Below are 19,793 nucleotides of genomic sequence, written 5' to 3'. Positions count from 1 at the left end.
TAATCATATTTCTTAAAACTTCAGCATGTGCTGTATATAGTACAGATTAATTAAGAAGTATATTTGATATTGTCATTTTTACCAATTTTCTTTTTAAAAAATTTAGAAGACACTTCTTCACCTCAATGTAATGGTTGATTTCATTTCTGCAAATCTTCTGGAACTTCCGTTAAAACAAAATGTTGCTTACTCTAAGCTGTGGCTACAAAAGCACTCAATCTGTTCAACTCTAGGGTATTGTAGTCACTAAAAGGAAACTCTTGACTATGTAGCTGTTCTGTCAATTTACATATTTTGCCAGTGGTTGGACAAAGAAAGATCAATTAGAAGTCTCATTTTTATCAAAATTGTATTGTGAGGTAATCACAAGGTTCTATGGTGAAATAGTGTACAACTCAGTTTTCTTTCGGAGAAGAAAATATTGTATTCCGCTGTTAGATCCAATAGTGGATCTATTAGGGACAATCTTCCTCACCAAAATTTAGGATCACCTCACCTAAATTCAGTTGTTCTAGAGGAAAGTAGTAATTTAATTTTCCTTTTCAGTAGTATGGGGATGACACACAGAAAGAATTTAGGGAAGTTACAAAAGTTAATGGTTTTCCTGGCAAGTAGTTGTCCCTCGTTTGGTGTTCCAACTTAACGTTACCCTAGGTGCAATTGCATGCTAATGGTCAAATCAAGATAAGGGAATTGGAGACTCAAGTGGGCATTTCTTAGTTTTTTCAGACTAGAGGAGACTGGTCTCTAAGTCGCCATCTTAACTAACTGGTCATCACCAGACCACTGGCTTTGGAATTGGTCTTGTGGAGGTAAAGAAGGGAGGATACACCAAAAATAGTTGCTACCTACCAAAGACTAGCTCTTTATTCATTGATAGTAGTACAAGTTTATTTCCAATCTGTATCACTGGATGTCTCTGTATAAAGAAGTGTTTTCTGTTTTCACAGACATTTTCTTTAACCCCAGCAAACCGTCTCATGAAGGCATGAAGTTGTCAAAAGGAGAATCAGCCCAAACCATCTCCACTAATGAAATTGTTTCCAAGTATATAAATTGGTCATAACATCAACTCTGTATACAGAAAGCAGCACTTTAAGAAAACTTAAAATGTGGTGTAGGTCATTACTGTTATTCTAACAGTCTAATTATGTATCTTCCACTGATAAGTTGTCTTAAATAGAGATCCATTTTGTAACCTAATATTATGGAGTGAGGGGGGAAATCCCTTTGTAAAAATTCTCCACCAATATCTCCATAATCTCTACTTCACTGAGTTTCATCCAAGTGCGAAAATGAAAAATTATAACCTGCCAAGCATCAGTGGCTGAGTGAAATGAAAAAATTGTGAGTTAATAGCAGTGAGGCCTCAAAAAAATTTCTTGGCCAATTTAACATTGCTTCATCCAAGGTCACTTCTCAGCTGATTATTTTTAGTAATTTGCAGATGAGATCATTCTACCTTGGTCATGGTTAGTGAAGATCAAGAAAATGCCACAAAATGTTTAAGACTCAAGGTTATCTATCTTTCTCAAATAAGATGCAAACCACAGTTCCACTTTATTTTCTTAAGACCTAGAAGAAAATAATTTTGAAAGAAAAGAAATTTAAAGCTTGTGTTATTTTTTATTGGAGATATAAAGTTGTAATGTAAAACATTAGGAGTAAGGGTAGCAAAAGGACACTATTTAGTAGGTCTTTAAGTAGCATTTCATGAGGGAAAGAAATCCTCAAGATATTTACCTAGAATTTTAGTTTGATGCTTAAAACAAAAATCACTCTAGATTGTATTTTGTGTAAACTTTGATTATGATGACTAGCTATAGCTCATTGTTAAACTTCTAGAAAACTTTCAAATTTACTTTCTCTTGCCCAATTTGAAATTATATTGTAAATACTCCTTTAAAAAATAATCTTATTTTTTCTTACATATAAATAATTCAGATAATATAGACAAATATAAAAAAGAAAATAAAGCTTTCCCTTAATTTTACCAATCACAGGTAACTTTTATTGATCTTTTAGTGTATACTTTCCAGATCCATGTGTGTATCTCTGTGTGTGTGTCTATGCATATGTGGGTAGAGAAGAGAGACAGATGAGTAGGAAGATAGATTTTTTTAGAAATGAGCTGACATGGAAGACATACTCATATTTTATCTAGGAACTTGCTGTGGACATCTTTCTATGTCAATAATTATTCGTTAAAATATATTCTCATTTTTAATGGCTTCATATTGTGTCCATAGCATCTAATATTTATGAACCTTTAGAATAATTACATTTTTTCACTGTGTAAACAATTCTGAAATAAATACAACTTTCTATATCAGATTATAAAGTAAATTTTAAAAGTAGAAATGATGGAAATTTCTTTTGATACTTCTTTGATACTTCTTTTGATACTTACATTTGATACTTTCTACAAAATACTCTCTAGAAAGACATAAGTATATACTTCCACCAGCACTACTTTCTTACAAGGGTATTCTTTAATTAGGTAGGTGAACTTTGATATCTCAGCATTGTTTTCTGTTTTTTTTGTTAGAGATGTTGAATATATTTTCAAATGTTTAGTAGCCATTGCACTGTCTTTTGTTAATTTCCTGTTCATGTCTTGCCCATTTTTTTCCTATTAGTATAATCCTCTTTTTCCTATTGCTGTTTAATAATAATTCTTTATATTTTTAAGGATATTAGTCTTTTGTCTCACCTATGTTTTAAATTTTTTTCTATATTTTCAATTCTAATTTTACTTATATTTTTCCCCAATATTTGTTGATTATTTCCTTATGGTTTCTGGCTATGGTGCCATGCTTACAAAAGCTTGCCTTACACAAATTTATATGACTAATTATTTAAATTTTTCTTCTGTTACTTTTTTATGTTTAATGTTTAATCCATAAGGAATTTATCCTCATGTTTGATTTGAGGCAAGTGTCTAACGTATTTTTTTCCAAATGGCTAGCCTGTTGACACAGTACCTAACGAATAGTACTACTTAATGAATAGCCCAGCCTTCCTCGTTGATTTGAAATGCCTCAGTTATCATAATAGATGTCTTCAAACTGTGTTCTGAGGAGGTTTAGGAATTCCATGCTATGCTTTCAGGGGATGTTGTTCAAGAGCTGGAAACTAAGTAGCTGGAGTTCTCTTCTTACTTCCTTATGTCTCCACTAAAATATCTGTAATTTTTTTCTAATTCATTTTTTACATATTTTAATGCAGTTTCTTCTTAATTTTTGAAAATCATTATTGAAGTACAATAAATACATATATTGTATAATACATACATCAATAAAGTTGTGCTGCTACCATTACATTCAAGATAGAGAACATTTCCATCATCACAGCAACCTAAATTGTGCCTTCACAGTTGATCCTCTTCCTCTACTCTAGCAGGCCTCTGGCAGCTATTGATCTGCTTTCTACACTATAGTTTAGCTTTTTCTAGAAGTATATATAGATGAAATAATACAGCAGGTAGTCTTTTATGTCTCCCTTTTTTTCACTCAGCGTAATGCTTGTGAGATTCATCCATGTTGTTCATGCTCAAGTAGTTTGTTCCTTTTTATTGCTGTGTAGTATTCAATTTTATGGATATACCACAATTTGTTCATCCATTCATGTATGGATATTCAGGTATCATGAATATAGCTGAGTTTTTGACTATCATGAATATAGTCACTATGAACATTCTTATACAGTCCATGTGTGGACATATGTTTTTATTACATAAATAAAATGTAATTTTATTTACATTTTATTAAATGTAAATAAATAAAATGTCCTTTGCATTTGAATATAAATTATAGAAGCAGTTTGCCAACTTCTACAAAAAAATATGCTGAAACTTTAATTTTGATATTGTTGAATAAATTTGAAGGAAGCAAATTGGGGACAATTGACGTACAATATCGAGTCTTCGAGTTTATGAACATAATATGTCTTTTTATTTATTTAAGATGACCTTAATTTATTTAAGCAAAGTTTTATAGTTGGCAGGGTACTAGTGTTGCAAAATTTAAAAAAAATTATCCCTAAGTATTTCATATTTTGATATTATTTAAAGTGGCACTTTTAAAATTTTTAATTTCTAATTTTTGTTGCTAATATATAAAATACAATTGATTTTTGTATATTGCTTTTATCTTGTGTACTTGCTAAACTCGGTTATTAGTTCTAATAACTTTGTGTAGATTCCTTAGGATTTTCTGTATGAGCATTTTTCTTCTGAAAAAAGGTTTTTCTTCTTTCTTTCCAAACTGTATACCTTTCATTTCTTGTTTTTACCTTATTTTACTAGCTTAGATGTCTCATACAATATTAAATATATATGTGGTAAAAGCAGACATCCTTTATTTTCCTGATCTGATCAGTGTTTTCAGTATCTCACCAGGTGAGAATGATGTTAGCTGAAGGTTTTTCAGAGATGTACTAGTCTGCTCAGGCTGCCATAGCAGAATGCCACAGACTGGGTGGCTTAAACAACAGAAATTTATTTTCTCATAGTTCTGGAGGCTAGGAGTCCAAAATCAAGGTATTATCAAGGTTGATTTGTGGTGAAGACTCTCTTCCTGGCTTGTAGATGGCTGTCTTCTTGCTGTGTCCATACATGGCCTCTTCTCTGTGTGAGGAGAGTGAGAAAGAGAACTTTCTGGTATCTCTTCTATTTCTTTTTTTTTGCTAAGGAAGTTTTGCCCTAAGCTAACATCCATTGCCAAATCTTCCTCTTTTTGCTTGAGGAAGACTCGCCTTGAGCTAACATCTGTGCCCATCTTCTTCTATTTTGTATGTGGGTTGCTGCCACAACATGACTGCCACCGAGTGGTGTAGGTCCATGTCTGGGATCCAAACCCAGGCTGCCAAAGTGGAGCTCACCAGACTTAACCACTAGGCTATGGGGCCAGCTCTTTTCCTTTTTTTTTTTGTTGAGGAAGATTAGCCCTGAGCTAACATCTGTTGCTAATCCTCTTTTTTTTTTTTTTTTTGCTTGAGGAAGATTAGCCCTGAACTAACATCTGTGCCAGTATTCCTCTACTTTGTATGGGGGTTGCCACCACAGTGTGGCTGATGAGCAGTGTAGGTCCGCTCCCAGGATCTGAACCTGCTAACCCTGGCCACCTAAGCAGAACACACTGAACTTAACCACTGCGCCACGGGGCTGGCCCCCTTTTCTTTTTTTTAATGAGGAATCTAGTCCTGTTAGATTAAGGCTCCACTCCTGTGACTTTTTATTGTGACTTTTTATTTTTATTTAATTTTAATTACCTCCTTAAAGGCCCTGTGTTCAAAAACAGTCACATTAGGGGTTAGGGCTTCCACATATGAATTTGGGGGAACACAATTCAGACCGTAACAGATGTCCTGTATCAGATTAAAAAGTTCCCTTCTATTTCTAATTAGCTTAAAATATTTATCATGCATAAATGTTGAATGTTGTGAAATGCTATTTGGCATCCATTGAGATGAAGGTATGTTTTTTTCTTTTCTTTTTTAATATGTTAATATGGAGAATCACATAATTCATTTTCTGAATATTAAACCCATCTTGCATCTATTGGGTCATGTTTTATATGCCTTTCATATTTTGCTCTTTAAATTTTTTTTTATTATATGCGTGTATGTATAACTTATATTTTATATATTGGGGAATTAAATGTGCTAAGATTTTGTTAGAGATTTATTTTCATGTCTATGATCATAAGAGATGTTGATCTGTAGTTTTCTTTTCTTGTAATGTCTTTGGTTTTGGATCAAGATAATGTTTACCTCATGATGTGAGTTGAGAAATGTTCTGTCGTCTTCTGTTTTCTGAAAGAGTTTATTTAGAATTGATGTTACTTTCTACTTAACTGTTTGATGGAATTTCCAGTCATGTCGTCTTGGCCTGAAATTTTCTTTTGGAAACATTTTTAAACTTGAGTTTAGTTTTTTCTTTGGTAAGGGCTATTTGGGTTATCTATTTCATGTTGAGTCACATCTTTCAAGGAATTTTTTATTTCATCTAAGTTATTGAATTTATTGGCATAAGATTGTTCATAATATTCCCTCCTTATGCTTTTAATTAGTGTATAATCTGAGTCATGTACTCTCATTCATTCCTAATGTTGGTAATTTGTGTCATTTCTTTCTTTTCCTTGATCAATCTGTCTGGAGGTTTATCAATTTTATTCATTCTTTCAAAGAACCAGCTTTTTGTTTCATTGATTTTCTCTATTGTTTGTACATCTAGTATTACATAGATATCTACTTTTACCTTTATTATTTCCTTCCTTCTGTTTATTTTGGGTTTAATTTCCTCTTTTTTTAATTTCTTTTTAGTTCTTTAAGGTAAAAGCTTAAGGAAGATGATTTGAGTTTCCTTATTTTCTAATACAAGAATTTAATGCTATAAATTTCCTTCTAAGCAAAAGTAATTTTGTTGGGCTTAGGTTTCTAAGTTGATGGTTTTATTGTTTTTTGTTGTTATTTTGTTTTGGTGCTTTACAGTGTCTGCCATTGTCTTCTGTCTTTCAGTTTCTGATGAGAAGTTGGCCGTAATTCTCATCTTTGTTTTTTGTAGATAATATGTCTTTCTTTCTTCTGGCTGCTTTCACTAAGACATGACCCTCTGAAGTCTCTTCTGAATGTGCCCAATATTCTTTGATGTATCTCCATTCAAAATGGTGGAAATCTTTCTCCCAAATACTATGAGCTCTCAGAATTGTTTATTCTATTGTTTTCCAGCTAGTCTTTTCCTGACCTCAAGAGATTTCTACTCACATAAGCAGATCAATAGCCACCTGACTCCTGGAATGAATGTCCATGCAGATTTTTAGAGCTTTCTCTATCTGTGCAGTGTCTGTATCCTTGGTATTCTTTCTCACGAATTCAAGCTGCCTTGGCCTTCCCAAACTCCAGTCTCTATCTCCTCAACTCAGTGAGACAGCCAAGGTCTGTTTGGCTTCTTCCTTCCAAGCTACCTCTTGGAAACTGCCTCCAATCAAAAAACTGGGGTAATCATAGGCCTCATCTTTCTTGTTTCTCTTTTCTCAAAAGTCAGAGTCCAGTGTTACCTGCTGTTCAGTGTCTGAAAGCAGTGTTTTCATGTATTTATTCTGGTTTTCTTGTTGTTTAAGGTGAGAGTATAAGTCTGGTTTCTGTTACTTCATCTTTATTGAAGAGGAAGCCTACAATTTCTTTTGAACAAAGATAGCCAGTGCCAGCATACAAATTATAAGTTTAGATTCCAGTGATTTGCTGATGTCTTATTTACCTTCATCTGTTTCTAAATTATTCATTCTGTTACAAGTATCTACCTTTTATTTACTCATTTATTTATTCATTCATTCATTTATTTATTTGTGGGTCACCTATACCACACCAATTTAATTATTCTATCCATTTTTAATGAATATATATTTCAATTATAGTTAATTTTAAAATTATATAATTGGCATGTTTCAAATTTCATATAAGTTTCTAATATTCCTTAGGACATGTCTCTTTTTTTAAAAAAATATTCGCAAGATCAGCTAGAGCCCCAAATCATGTCCAGTGGAAGTCCAAAATCCCAGAGGTGGGGTGAAAGAGGTGTTTCATACTGTCAGTATTGTTTTCTGTTATCTTCTGTTTTTATAGAATGAATTCAGTTTAGAGATCTTCTTGTCATCTTGTGCTTCCTAAGTTTACTGTTTACTGTGTTGACACAGATGTGAAACTCAGTTCCATTTTCAAAACCCATTCACAAAAGGCATATGAGATTACCTTTTATTAACTATCTGGGTTTGGAGTGACAACGTTGCAGTGTAGTAATACAAACAATTTCACATAAAAAATGTGAGACATCCCTGTAGTTTAAAAGTCCTTTTGTTACCCCAATATCAGATTTTTATTTTACCACTTTTCTTTAGCCCTATGCCCTGTCTTTGCCTAATTCAGTCTTGCTGATGTCCTTTTTTTCTCTAACTCTCTCTTCTTCTCAGCTATCTTCTCTCTACCCATTCACCTTTAAAATTTTGATCATTTCTAGTGCAAAGAAGGTTAGCCATCTCTTTGACTGTACTGGAACCTACTGTATTGGACTCTCTGGTCCAGTTTTACCCCAGGGGACTCATCAATGATTTTTTTCTAAATTCTGGTGCCCACTCTTAAGATAATGAATTTTTCAACCCACTAAATTTGTAAAGTGATTCTCTAGAATTTTTGCATTTTATATTTCTATTTTAAAAAATTGAAGACTTCTGTTATTCCTAGGAGATTTCATGGCTGTGGTGGCACTCCACGTACTGCTGCCTGAATCATAGTCTTGAGGAAGAGTAATGACAAATTACCAATGTATAAGTTTTATAAGAAAAAATAATCTTGTGGGGGGCTGGCCTGGTGGTATAGTAGTTAAGTTCTCTCACTCCGCTTCAGCGGCCCAGGATTCACAGGTTTGGACCCCAGGCTGGGACCTACAAATGCTGTGGCGTGTGTCCCACATATAAAGTAGAGGCAGATGGGCACGGATGTTAGCCTAGGGCCAATCTTCCTCAGCAAAAAGAGGAGGATTGGCAACAGATGTTAGCTCAGGGCTGATCTTCCTCACAAAAAATTAAAAAAAAAATCATGTGAAGAGCCATATGAAAAATATCTGCAATATATAACCTATTGCAATATAAAGTTTCCAATTCAAGACATCTAATATGAAATGTATATATTCATTTATGCCCATGGATTTAATTGAAGATTATCTACATTTTTACTTGTTTGAGTATTAATAGAATTGATTAGTTACTAAATAGTTATAAAATAATCGTTTTTAGGGAAATTAAAATGAATTTTATGCATGAATAGATTAAATTATCTATATATCATTGATCCTGTTTCAAATTCGGGGCTCTTTTTTTGTAAGAGAGTATGTTTGCTTTTATGTTATTGCTTATTGTTTCTTTAAAATTGTGTATATTTTTCTTTGATCATATGTATGTTTTATTATCAACTGCTGGAAAGAATAAATAAAGACAATTTGGAAAATAACAGTACTACTTTTTATCCAGTAGTATCACTCTTTTATTGATTTGTGCTCCCAAAAGAATTACTTGTATGTCATCATTTGTACATTACAAATAGTCAAAGGAAATATTGGTTCAGTACCTGCTTCCAAGGATATTAATACCTAGTTGAAATCATAGAATATTCACCTGTGAACTTATAAAGAGTGTTTACAAATTAGTTCAAATTTAATACTCTAAATAGATGTCAGAAATGAAGCAAAGATTCTAAGGGAGCAATTCGAATGAAGCAGTAGTCATCAGGAAGGCATCATGACGTGAGTTTGGAGTAAGTGTTCAATGAAAGGAAAACAGTATCTCAGAAAAGGTATAACAGGTGGGGAAGAATGTAAAGTTTTGAGGCATAGAGGATAATATGAACACAGTAAAAACAAAGTATAGCCCTTTTCTATTGGGTTCATACTTCTTTTACAACTCGTAACTTAAAAATGTAGGTTTGGAGTCAAACAAATATTGCTTCATTTTTGCTCCACCACATACTGATTATGTGTACTTGAGCAAGCTTCATTTTTCTCATCTTTAAAAATGGGAACAAGGGGCCAGCCCGGTGGCATGGTGGTTAAGTTCGGGCACTCTGCTTCGGCAGCCTGGGCTTTGCGGTTTCGGATCCCGGGTGTGGACCTATGCATCACTGTCATCCAGCCATGCTGTGGCAGAGTCCCATATATAAAGTAGAGGAAGATTGGCACAGAGGTTAGCTCAGCAACAGTCTTCCTCAAGCAAAAAGAGGAGGATTGGCAACAGGTGTTGGCTTAGGGCCAATCTTCCCTCACCAAACAAACAAACAAAAAAAAAACGGGGGCAAAATTAACCTACATTGAGAATAAAATGAAGTGGTACCTCTAAAGTCTTTTGCACAGAGCAGGGCAAATAGTAACTATTAAATTAAGTACATTATGGCTCTTAGTATGTGTTCTTAGCACATTTTACAATGCTTATTTTGTCACTCTGGTAGGCTATAGTAATCCTTTGATGGGGCAGCTTTTATATCAGGTACTATATTGATAAATACTATAGGTGTGCAATCAATTTTTACAGAACAAATAATTGTTGGCCAAAGTAGAGAAACCTTTTAGAGAAGTAACTGGTTGGAGTCAGAGAAATGACAATTGAAGGAAAATCTTAAAGGCTGAGGAGCTGTAGATTGGATAGAATTGTATTTAGCAATGGAATTATATTTGGGGAACATCATTGGCAGCAGCAGTTTAAGGTTGTCTGAGACTAGTTTGAAAATTGTCTCAATCTGATGCCTAGAAAGAGGAAATAATACTTTTTAGTTGAGTTCTAATACTAGTGTTAGATAATAGCAGACATTAAGCATGGGCAAAAGAGAAAAGCAATGAGAAGAAAGAAGTTGTAGAGTAGGGGAAGAGAGTTTCTTTTCATATTCTTGGAATTATATTTGCTTGTTAGATTTAATTGAAAATAGTATTGATACATCTATTAGGATATTTTTCTGGTAAGGTAATATAATATGGCAAGTGTTCCTGCGTATACCTTGGATATTCTTTCTTTTTTTTAATCAGTTTTAAAAAATTATACCTGAAGAAAATCTAGATGAGGTATTTAGTTAATGAATAGCTGATTTTGTTTTTGATTAGTTTTGAGAAGTTTTAAATTCAAGTTGAACTTTTTAAAATTGTTTTTTCTTTTTTGAAGAGAAGATATTTATTTTGGTTATAAGACCAAATTGGCACCAAGTGATACATGGCACCAAGCTAATTAAATGCCTTGTGATTACTCCTTAATTGATGGTGGAATAGATTATTCTTCTATTAACTTGCTCATGTCCTTGTACATGTGTCTTTCAGAACTTTCTAGTGTGTTTCTGTCTCTCACTGATTTCCTACTGAAAACAATGTCATTTAAAAAATAACTCAAACTCAAATGCCTATGGAGGCCATGTAGGTAAAATAGATGAATGAAGTGTAAAGGTGATCTCTGGTAACTAACACAAGGCCTTCATACTGGTGAAAAAGAATGGAGTTGTGGGGACTGTCTAGAAAACTAGAGAATATGTGCTCTATTTAAGGGCTTCAGCCAGTTTTTACTATGAGGGTATGATTGCCCAGGGTTGCCAAATCTTCCCATTATATAGAAAAGTTAAAAGTCTGGATGTGTGTGTGTGTGTGTGTGTGTGTGTGTGTAATTTTCTGATTCTTAAAGTTTGGAAAATAATTTTTTTAAAACACTGTATGGACCAACACTGTTTGTATATCAACTACCAATGAACAAATTACTTTAGGATCTCTCATTTAAAGTTTTGTCTTTAAAAATAAGACTTTCCATCTAGTAATGGTTTAGGCATAGTTTTTTTAATGCAAAGTGATATTTAAAAACGTTTTTGATTCCCAACTTTTTAAACCCATCCAGATATAAACCAGTCCCAACGTTGATAGGTTGGATGACTAAAGGCTGGTTGGAGACCATCTCTCTCTCTCCCTTCAATGTCTCTAAGTCCATTTCCTTTCTTGTGTTTCTACCTGATGTGTTGTACTATCCTTATTCCTCAAAACCAGTTAATTAACAAATCCAGTTAATTTTACCTCCTTAATAGCTTTCATATCTATTCACTTTGACATCTATCTCCACTAGTTGACATCCATCTCCACATCCATCTCAACTACTTTAGTTGAGTCCCTATCATCTTTCATCTGATTAATGCCACTGCTTCCTACCTGGTCTCTTTGCTTATAGTCTTTGCAAATCCATTCTTCACACTTGAGACAGAGAAGTGACCTAACTATAAAGTAAATCACAGCCCTGTTTCAGAGCTTTCAAGGATTCTCCATTAACCTCAGAATAAAATCCAATCACCTTAACATGACCTGAAGGCTTTTTATTATCTGGTCTTTGGTTATATGTCTACCTTCATCTCTTGTCATTCCTCTTCATATTTCATGCTACAGCCAGATTGAATTCCTTCAACATTTATGTTTTCTCTTGTTTATGGGCCTTTAAAAATGTGGTCCTCCAGCCCAAGCCTCTTCCCCTTACCCGTTCTGCAGCAAACTGATGTGTGAAGAAGAGGATAGGTCAACTATAAAAAAGTTCAGATCTGTTCTAATTGCACCGAGCACATGGTTGTTCCAGTTGCCCTTTCAAAGACCAGAAGCTTAGTCAACTCTTTTAAGAAAGCAAAAGTAGCAGCACTTACATGATAAGTCTCTTTGTATTCTGGGTTTTTTTCAAGGCAAAGGCTCAGTGATTTGAGTTATCCAGAGTAAAAGCTCTGACATTACAAAGGTATATCATAATTTCTCTGAGTCAGCAAGGTATCTCTCTTCCTCTCTCTTTGTGTCTATCTCTCTATCTCTGTCTCTTACATACACATACACAACACACATACACCCCACCTACAAGACATACACATCAAACAAAAAATGATAGTTTTGTTAGAAGCAATAACCATGGCTCCAACCAACATTTGGAGAGTGTGCTCAATATACAGATTTTATATTCTTAAACATGGGGATAACATTTTCAAAGGAAATAAATTTCTCGTATGTCTTTGAAATACAAGATTATTCAAAAGCTTCAACATTAAGATCAAGGTTAGCACTTGGCAAAGTTGTTGAAATGAGTGAATGAATGAAAGATTTTTTGTGTGTATGTGTGTTTGCTTCCTATGTTTCTTTCATTACCCTTCTCTTACCTTCCTATTTTTCATATCCCTTTCAAAAAATGCCATATACAACAGCATTCTATATGTCCCAGAGTACAGTGGGATCATTATCTTATGTGTCCTCTACTTTGTCCTTGTATTAATACAGCCAACAGTTGAATGGACTGTTTTGATAGTCATATCACACTAACCATAAACTTAAAGACAACTAGTCTTGTTAGATGATGAGATTGATGTTAAAAACTCTCATTTGTTTCATTAAAAATGCTTAAACAATGCCAGTACCATTAGAATCAATGTAGAGTCTCCCATGAGGAAAATGTATCAATGTACGTAAATTCTAGTTATACTTAATAAATTTAAGCTTTTATAGTCATAACTCATATTCTGTCATTTCAGTGTAATTTTGGCTTAATTCACATATAAAATAACTTCTGTAAAAGCAGAGATCAATGATGGTCACCTAATGAAGTACTCTGAACTTTTTGTCTATGTCTCTTATACAAATGCACTTTGTTTAAGCTTTTCTGTAAGAAAGACATGTAATAGGTTGGTTTAAGTTTGAAAACAGAACCTAAAACAGGATGACAACAATGGAGTGACATGAAGAATAAGTACTTAGTACCAGCTGGATGAAGTGAAAGCAGGTGAAAGATAAGTTCTGTCTCATGGGATTTTGCTGCCTGCTGGAACTAATTGCATTAACTTGAACCCACTTGAGGCTTTATACTGCCTATTTATCTCATCTGTGGGAAAATGTTTTTTTCCTTATTTATGACTTTGCTACTCATATTGCCAGGTCATTGACAACTTGTGCCTAAATAAAACAACATAATTATATCATAACCATGTGATTCTGTAATATTATTTTGTTTTTTCCTCTTTTTAAAGTTCAGTTTGTGAACAGAGTAGAACAAGTACAATAGATACTTCATTCTCTCTCTTTTTTATTGAGGTGTAATTGATATAACATTATATTAGTTTCAGGTGCACAATGTCATGATTCGATATTGTATATATGATCACCACAAATGCAAAATGATCACCACAATAAGTCTAGTTAACATCCATCACCCTACATAGTTACACAATTTTTTTTTCTTGTGATGAGAGCTTTCAAGATGCATTCTCCTAGCTACTTTCAAATATGCAATATAATATTATTTACTATAGTTACCATGCTGTACATTACATCCCCATGACATTCATTTTATACCTGGAAATTTGTACCTTTTAACCCCTGTCACCCATTTCACCCACCCCCGCCTCAGGCAACCACCTATCTGTTCTCTATGTCCATGAGCTCAGTTTTTGTTGGTTTGTTTTAGATTCCACATATAAGTGAGATCATGCGGTATTTGTCTTTCTCTGTCTGACTCATTTCACTTAGCATAATGCCCTCAAGGTCCATCCATGTTGTCATAAATGACAAGATTTCATTCTTTTTTATGGCTGAAAAATATTCCATTGTATATACATGTATACCACATTTTCTTTTTTATGTGAGGAAGATCAGCCCTGAGCCAACATCTGTGCTAATCCTCCTCTTTTTGCTGAGGAAGACCGGCTCTGAGCTAACATCTATTGCCAATCCTCCTCCTTTTTTTTCCCCAAAGCCCCAGTAGATAGTTGTATGTCATAGTTGCACATCCTTCTAGTTGCTGAATGTGGGACACGGCCTCAGCATGGCCGGAGAAGTGGTGCGTTGACGTGCCCGCCCGGGATCCAAACCCGGGCCGCCAGTAGCAGAGCGCATGCACTTAACCACTAAGCCATGGGGCCGGCCCCAATACCACATTTTCTTTATCCATTCATCTATCTCTCGATGGCCATTTAGGTTGTTTCCATATCTTGGCATTTACTATTGTAATATGCTACATTTGCTATTGTAAATAATGCTGCAGTGAACATGGGGGTGCATATATCTTTTTAAATTAGTGCTTTTGGTTTTTTTGCATAAATACTAAGGAGTGGAATTGCTGGATCATATCATAGTTCTCTTTTTAATTTTTTGAGGAACATTTATACTGTTTTCCATCGTGGCTGCATCAATTTACATTCCCATCAACAGTGCACAAGTGTTCCCTTTTCTCCACATCCTCACCAACACTTATTATTTGTTGTCTTTTTGATAATAGCCATTCTACCAGGTGTGAGGTGATATCTCATTGTGGATTTGATTTACATTTCCCTGATGGTTAATAATGTTGAGCATCTTTTCATGTATGTGTTGTCCATCTGTATGTCTTTTTTGGAAAAATGTCTATTCAGACATTCAGAAAAATGTCTATTTAAACAATTGTCTTAAGAAAAAATTATAAAACAAAAAGAATTTATTTCTGTGAGTGTGGTTCGTTTCTTTATTTCTTCCTTTTTTGTTAATATCTATGTCTTTCTGTCTCTTTTGAATTAACAAAAGCTCGTTGAAATATGATCTGCTTCTTTATGATTGTGCCCAATGTTACGTAATTAATATCATCACATGTTAAAAATTTTACTGAAGTATGATTTAGCTACATTAATATATGATTGTCACTACCTCCTCATTTAAGGACGAATAAATCAGACGGCATCAGTAATACAATTCTTTTCTGTCTTTGGTGTATCAAAGCACACCTAGACAGTGATAAAATGACAGTATTTCTATGGTACATTGGGGAAATGGATGAAGGAATTTAATTTAAACTGGAAGTAAGCAGATGGGGGTGGGAGGGGATATTCAGCCTGCCTAGCCCTGTAAGGCTTGCTGAGGGCTGAAGGGACTGTCAAAGCATACTGTAACTGCAGACAAGATAGAAAGCTCTGTCAATTGAAATAATGTCTTAATAGTTGTATACATGTAATATCTTCAGATGAAAGTGAAAAATTCAATCAGTCTTCTAGAGAATTTGTCTTTATGACTAATCACAACTAGATATTTTTTCAAATGACGTTTCTAACACATGGTAGGTAATTAGTAAATTTTGAGAAGCCTAAACTTATATATTCAAATGATTGGATACTTTAACTTTTTATTCAAATGTCTGACATCTTTTAACATAGCGACTATTTGCCATTTCTGTAATTAAAAACAAACAAACAGGGGCTTGCCCAGTGGCATAGTGGTTAAGTTTGTGCGCTCTACTTTGGTGGCCCAGGGTTCACAGGTTCAGATCCTGGGCGCGGACCCACATAGTGCTCATCAAGCCATGCTGTGGAGGTGTCCCATATACAAAGTAGAGGATGATTAGCACAGATGTTAGCTCAGGGACAATCTTACTCAAGCAAAAAAGAGGAAGATTGGCAACAGATGTCAGCTCAGGGCCAATCTTCTTCACCAAACCAAACAAAAAGCAAACAAACAAAACCCTGAATAATAATAGCAGCTACCATTATGGGGGTACCTCCTATGTAGCAGGCTATCATGACCTTGTTTAATCCTCATAACATCCCTGAAAAAGAATCTTGATTCTTATCCTCATTTTATACGAGGAGTCTGAGTTTCATAAATTTTAAGTAAGTGATCAAAAAACTTAGTTAGGATTTAAATAGGCTGATCTGATTCCAAAGCCTGAAATAAATGTGTTTGCCATGTCTATAAGGAGGATTACTGACCTGTAGCATTTGTTGGATAATTGACTTTGGGACTCTCAGGTATAAACTTTCAGGAGCTTCCCTCTCTCTCATCATCTACCACTTTTGTCTTGTACTTCTCAGCATTCACCTCCAGCTGTTGTTTCATCATCCTCTTTGCCAGTGGTGACATTTTCCAGACAGAGTGTAGGGCATACTGGCTGTGCCACTAGACTAGCATTCCTATGCAGACACTGAATCATGGCCTTGACCTCATTAGCATTTGGAGCCTAGAACTCCTGCTTTCAAATCCTAGTTTTGCTACTTAGTAGCCATGTGACTTTGGACAAGCTATATAACCTCTCTGTGGCACAGTTTCTTCATCATTATATAATGAAAGTAATAATAGTACGTGCATTATACATTGCTTTGAATATTAAATGATTTAATAAATGTATAACACTTGACATATTGCCTGGCATATAATGATTAATCAATATTTATTAGCTATTGTTATTATTTGTGATAACTGGATCATGATCACTTGTATAACATCTATAGAAAACAATATTAGAGAGAAAGTAAGTCTTTAAGTTGAATTTTTAAATAGCTAGCTAGTGCTTACCAATTTCATTTTGTAACACTGAAACTTTTATTAGTGGTTTATCACTGAAATAGTTGAGAGCTATATTACAGTTACTAACATTTTCTGTTCAGAATTTTGAACGTGTTGTGATATATCACATGATGCAGTGTGGAGTGAAAGGAGGAAGTTGTCATGATGCTTAAGGGTACTTGTACTTATTTAATAATAACTTTGGTCTGTTCTATTTTCTGATGTAGTGAAATATTTGGATTTCTAGGAAAGAGGTAGAAAATTGGGGCACATCTGAGTGATAGAAAAAGGTCTTTTATTTTTATTTTTAAAATGTAATTAAGTTTTTAATTGTCAAAATTTGATGTGTAGACTGTTTTGTCAAAGCTATCTCAATTGCCAAGGAAATCCTATGACAGAAAACTTAGGAAGAGGTTTTCCTAGTTGGTGGCTTCTAAAGAATCTGTCCTAATGGAGGGAGGAATTTGTATGAATAATATAAAACAGTAGCCAATAAAAACATTCATCACATTTTCTTAAAATTATATTCAAATATAGGTGTTTCTGATGTTCTGGGATTTCAGAGTGTTTGTCTACGAAAATTCCACCTGGCCTCAATCCCTTTCTTGCTTTCTATTTCATATTGAAAATGGGATGCATCACTTCTCAAAATGATAAACTAGACCTAGGATTTGTCAGGTTATGCCCCCAGGCCAAATCTGGCCTTCAAGGTTTTTCATAAATAAAGTTTTATTGGAACACACTCAGCCATGCTCATTTGTCTACATATCGTCTATAGCTGCTTCACATTGCAACAGCAAAGCTCAATAGTTGCAACAGAGACCATATGGCCAGCAAAGTTGAAAATATTTACTATCTGAACCTTTGCAGAAAAAAGTTGGCCAATCCCTGAAGTGGACAGATCTAAATACACACATGAGAGTTTATTTCAACTTGATGTTGCATACATTCTCTGCGCAGGGAAGATTTCTCTCCCTACTAGATTTTACTAAGAGCGTCAATAGTATTGATTAAAAGTGGCTACTGTTTCATGCATGTCATTTAGGTTTTTCATTTTCATTTAGGTAATAAACTCCCATAGCATGCTTAACAATGCTACAATGTAGGAAGGTCCTTATAGAAAATAGGAAGTGTGACTATTAAAATATTGAATGGGACAACTGGCTTGAGTATTGTATGATCACACCATTTTGTGAAACTATTAACTAATTTGTTTAAGCAATTTATTGAGGTAAACCACATTGACTTATATAGTTCATATGACTTGAAAAGAAGACATAAATTATGGGTATAAAAAAGCATTTAAACAAATAAGCTATCATGAATATCATCTAGTTAGTTCCCATTAGAGTCATTAAAAATAAACCTATTTATTGATGTTTCCGTATATTTGGCCTTGTGTTTGTATGTGTGGAGTGTTTCTCCTCAGCATTTTTCACTGATTTTCATCACATTTTCTTTCACTTTTGCTCATTTAATTCTAGCCTTTTTAGTCATTATTTCCATGACTTTCTGCATATTTTTTGGATTCTTTTAGTTATGTCTTAGTTTGGAGTCCAGGATTGAGATCAGTGCTCAAATAAAGCTCTCATCAGGGCTAGAGTGAGAGTGGGATTACCCCTTCTAGCCCCTGTAATCTTGTGAAGAGGCATCGTGCATCATCATTATCATCAGCAAATAAAATCCATATAAAGGCCACCTCCCTAAAGTCTCTTTCTCTTTTTAAAAGTAAATTTGAATAAACACTGGGAGTGGAATTTACTAGGAGCAGAATCCAGTGAGAATTAGTTCTCTGTAAGGATTTCAGAACTTCCTGTAGTTCATTTGCAGGTAACTATAGTTTACCTGCTCTGGGGAGATGATGCTGGTTGTTTAAAAATCAGAGATGAAAGAAGAAACCCCAAAGCAAGATGATTTATTTACTTTTTGGTAAACTTGATTCTGTTTTGTAACCTTTGAAACATGGATTTTATGAGTGATATTATTAAAATTTATACTCCCTCTAGAGTGTGTTGTTAATCATTATTGCTCAGCTGGGCCTCAGGATTACCTGTCTGCATTGTAATGCAACTTTCCTTAATATTTACAATTGAAATACCAATGGTTCTTAAGACATCTCATATATTTCTATGAATAAAGTGAGACTCACAAGACATAAGAGCTTTCCTCCAGAAATAAACTTCAAAATATTAAATTCCTCTTAAAAATTTGTAGAACTTTTTAAAACAATGTTGATTTTATACTTCTGAAATAAAATATCTGACTAATGGTTGTACTTTGATGCCCCAAAAGGTGGATGAAATAATTATCTAAGGATAGTTACAGTATAAATAAAAACAGAGTAAACAATAGGTACTTCATTTATAACTTAGTTCAATGCACCACACATTTATTAAGCCTCTACTTGATGAAAGTCCCTGTTCAGACTGTGGGAGGTGTAGAGATGATGTCAGGTCCTGGTCTTTGGATGAGGAAGACTGAAAACAGACATGAGCACCTATAACTTTTTAGAGTGTGCAGATCCATTACTATGACTTCAGAAGTTCCCATCTTTTCCCGAGTAGAAAAGATACCAGAAATGGAACTTGGAGCTCCAGATGAAGTTCGAGAAAACATACTACACTTTTTGAACCTTTCTTAGTCTTATTAACTAGTAGTGGTTGTCAGGAACTGTTATGAGCAGGGCTTGAGGAGTGGGATGCTATCCTAGGCCCTCTGCAAAGTAGTAAGTGATTCAGAGATACAGAGATGACCCCAAACCAAACTCACCCATGAGATTTTCAGATCTGCCAAGTTCTCAGCACTATTGAGAGGTCATTCTTACTAATATTTTGAGTAGAAAAGTAAAATTGGGTATAGAGGTTGCCTAAATTTGGGAGTAGTAGGGACAAAGACCCTTTTTGGAGGAGCTGTCCCACCTGAATCAAATTCAATCATTTACAGAGTTCTGTTGTGATTCAAA

The sequence above is a fragment of the Ceratotherium simum genome, chromosome 15 (genome assembly GCF_057802395.1).
Source record: "Ceratotherium simum simum isolate JZ-2026a chromosome 15, ASM5780239v1, whole genome shotgun sequence".
Taxonomy (NCBI): Eukaryota; Metazoa; Chordata; class Mammalia; order Perissodactyla; family Rhinocerotidae; genus Ceratotherium; species Ceratotherium simum.
Note: the sequence above shows the minus strand (reverse complement) of the source record.